Source organism: Bos taurus, chromosome 10, assembly GCF_002263795.3.
Source record: "Bos taurus isolate L1 Dominette 01449 registration number 42190680 breed Hereford chromosome 10, ARS-UCD2.0, whole genome shotgun sequence".
NCBI lineage: Eukaryota > Metazoa > Chordata > Mammalia > Artiodactyla > Bovidae > Bos > Bos taurus.
In genome coordinates, this window is record NC_037337.1 from 26,468,757 (window position 1) to 26,472,405 (window position 3,649).

The 3,649-nt window shown below is 41.1% G+C and overlaps 1 non-coding gene across 1 annotated transcript; it reads right to left on the reverse strand.

Moving 5' to 3' along the window:
- Nucleotides 1-3,082: 3,082 nt before the first annotated feature.
- On the reverse strand, nucleotides 3,083-3,164 carry TRNAL-UAG (transfer RNA leucine (anticodon UAG)). Its single transcript has one exon. It is a non-coding gene; the product is annotated as a tRNA-Leu (tRNA).
- Nucleotides 3,165-3,649: the final 485 nt, after the last annotated feature.

The following is a 3,649-nucleotide window of genomic DNA, read 5'->3' on the forward strand; positions in this document are numbered from 1 at the left end:
GAAGCTAGCCACTCACTGGCTGTTACTATATACTCAGTAGTCGACACTTTGTCTCACTAGACGTTGTTTTTGGTAGCTCAGCTGGCAGAGCGGAGGACTGTATCGGTGATTAAGATTCTGTCATCCTTAGATCGCTGGTTCGGTTCCGCCAAGAGGAGACGTTTAATCTTTCGTTGCAGTCTCCTATTCCACTAGGTTTTATCTCCTAAATCAATAACGTTGGAATGTTTAATTTGATTTTCAGGCAACAAAAGAACAACTTTTTGCCGACCATAAAACTTAATGTTATGTGTCCTCTCTGTGATCATGCATTATAGGTGATTCGGTTTACTGAAGAGATATGAAATAACGGTTGGAGAAGGAAATGGCAACCCACCCCAGTATTCTTGCCTAGAGAATTCCGTGGACAGAGGAGCCTGGTGGGCTGCTGTCCATGGGGTCGCACAGAGTCGGACACGACTGAAGCGATTTAGCAGCAGCAGCATGAAATAACGGTACCCTTTTTAGATTTGAATGATATCTCCTAATACTGAATACCAGCTAGTCTTAACTGAATATTGGGTAATATCCCTCAACCCCTTCCCCCAGCCCTACAATTTTCCCTTACCATGAATAATTTATAATAAGCAATTCAGAGTTTAAAGAGAAATACTGTAGAAATATCTGTCCTTTAAAAGAGTGTGAACAAACAGTGTAGAGAATGAGCAATGCAAAAAAGCAAAATATGCATATGGGAATATTCTTTCAATAATAAGAAATAAATACTAATTCAAACTAGGGGGTTTTGTTTCACCACCAAATTACACAGTGTTCACTGTTTAGTACTGGCCAGGATACAGTGACAAAGACTTTCTCATAAAATTGTCACTACTTTCTGGAGTAGTACAGTTGGGCGTTATAAATCAGGAATCTTAAAAAGACATTTTTTTTTTAAAGCAGATATTGTGTTTCATCAAGTATTCTTTTCCTACTCCTAGAAATTTATCATTCATTTTTGGGAAAAAAAGAAATACAGCAAAAGATGTTAATCTGTGGGTAAATTGTGTTCTGTATACAAGTATTTTTTTTTTAATATGCTACATATATAAAGAACGTTTTTTAAAAACCAGAGCTTTAACCTTACAAATGATGTTTAAAAATACACCATGCCACTGGGAGACATTTTGACAGTTTCTTACAAAACTAAATATATTCTTTCCATACAATCCAGCAATCACATTCCTAGGTACTTACTCAAATGAGTTGAAAACTGATGTCCACACAAAAATCTGCCCATGAATATTTATAGCAACTTTATATGTGTATCATCTTCAAAACTGGGAAACAGTAAAGATGTCCTTCAATAAGTAAATAAACAAAACTGTGGCACATCCATACAATGGAATATTATTCAGCACCAGGAAGAAATGAGATATCAAACCATGAAATGGCATGGAAGAACTTCAAATGTGTATAAGTGAAAGAAGCCAATCTGAAAAGGCTACATACTGTATGATTCCAAATATTCAGCTGGAGAAGGAAATGGCAACCCACTCCAATATTCATGCCTGGAGAATCCCATGGACGCAGGAGCCTGGTGGGCTACAGTCCATGGGGGTCACAAACAATCCAACACGACTTAGCGACTAAACAACAACAACGACAAATACTCAACATTCTGGAAAATGCAAAACTATGGAGATGATAAAAGGGTCAGCGGTTGTCAGGTTATAGGGGAGGGAGGGATGCACTGGGGAAGCCCTGAGGATTTTTAGGGCAGTGAAGTTATTCTGTATGATACTTTAATCATGGTGGATATATATCACTGTACATTTTGTCAAAACCCATAGAATGTGCAATACCAAGAGTAAACCATAGTGTAAATTAAAAATTTTAGAGGATTTTTTTCCCCTCTTCACAAAGCACAAAAATATGATCATTGTGTGTGTGTGTGTGTCTGTGTGAAGAATATAGGTGTCAAGATTTTTCTTAGTGAAAGGTGGATAGAAAGGAAAGGCACTGATCTGGAGGAGTCATCAAAGCGAAACAGGAGATGACCTGTGAGGACACAGAAGATAATTTTGATTGAGAAGAGGGAATGACATAAAAAGGAAGGCAGAATCAATGTGTCACCAAAAATCCCAAGACCTTGGTTCCTGTGCAGAATCCTCATTGTCTGCTCTGTACCTTTCATTCCTCAAGGGGCTGCAGGGAAATACTGTACCTCTTTGAGAGAGCTGTACAGCCTGTGGGATAACAGGGGCTGAAAGGGCTGAGAAGGGCAATGGGACAACCATTCTGATAGGGCACCACTAAACAGACCCTGAGTGTATCCCTTCCTCTTTCCTACACTGAGTTAGGTTCTCAACCGGCATTGCAACTGGGTGATTCAGAGACTGGGACAGTCTCCAAGGTAAGTGAATTCGCTTAGAAGGGGCAAAGCAGTGGCTAAGCCAACATTCACAGAACACTCCATTGGGCTTGACACCTGGAGTCAGCCAAAAATCAGCTTTTAAGAGTTTTGGAATCACAAACCCACCTGCAAAGTCAAATTCAAAGAACCATTTACCTGCCCTGCCCCAACCCTTAAGGCAATAATGCCTGAGTGAGATCTGGAAGCCTGGAACGAAATGGCTTTCTGCATGGATGCATTCATTCCTCATCTTCAGTTACAAGAGTAATGTGATTAAAATCAAATCAAGTCTGTGCAGGTTATTTCCAGTGCACAGAGCTGCAGCTCTGAAACCAGTGTTGGCTCCCAAACCAGGGCTGATGGGGGCTATGGGGCAATATCTAGGAAGTCTTTCCTACCATATGGTGCCTAAACCAGGTCATGAGAATGATTCACTGTGAGCGTGGATTTTATAAGAGGAGGACAGAAAGAATTCCCCCTTGTGAGAATGCAAAAGCTTAGATACAAGCAAAGTGAGGTGCAAACAACTAGTTTGAGCACGAGATGTTGAGAAGAAACCGACCTAACCTGGTTCGAAGTAAGTATTTCAGAACAGGATTGAAAGGTTTCCTAGAAATTCTTGCAAGAGAGATTTTCATGGATTCAGCTTGAATTATACTACTGATTTACAGCTATGCTAAAACACACCATTGGCAGTGGTGGGATTCGAACCCACGCCCCCGAAGAGACTGGAGCCTAAATCCAGCGCCTTAGACCGCTCGGCCACACTACCACAGGTGGCGCAAATAACTCATCCCTGAGCTGTTTACTACAGTACGCGTGCTTATAATTTTGAATTTTCTTGAGTTAATGGAATTTCTCTCAGTGTTTTCATTTATCCCTAAAGGACCCGAGCAAACTCGGAGAGAGGAGAAATCATTGTATTATCACAGGCCTGAGAAGTGAACTAGAAAGTTGTCAGTGATTATTAGCGCAAATTTCCTTGAAAGACCTTTTCTTTAACCGAGGCAATTCCACGCAGAAAGGAGGGGGAAAAATCTCACTGGCGACTTGTTTCAAGTGATTTCGGAAGACTAAGAAACTCCCCTCTGTTGGGTCGTTGGTCTATGGCTGTGAAACTCACAGAGAGAATGAGGTCGGAGATCAGATCAAGCAAGAGGTTCGCTTCCGTTGACAGATCTGGCAAGCCTGTCGCCGATAGACAGGAAAATCGTTGGTCGCATTCCCTGCAGGTTCGGTCAGAGAGAGAAATTGGTC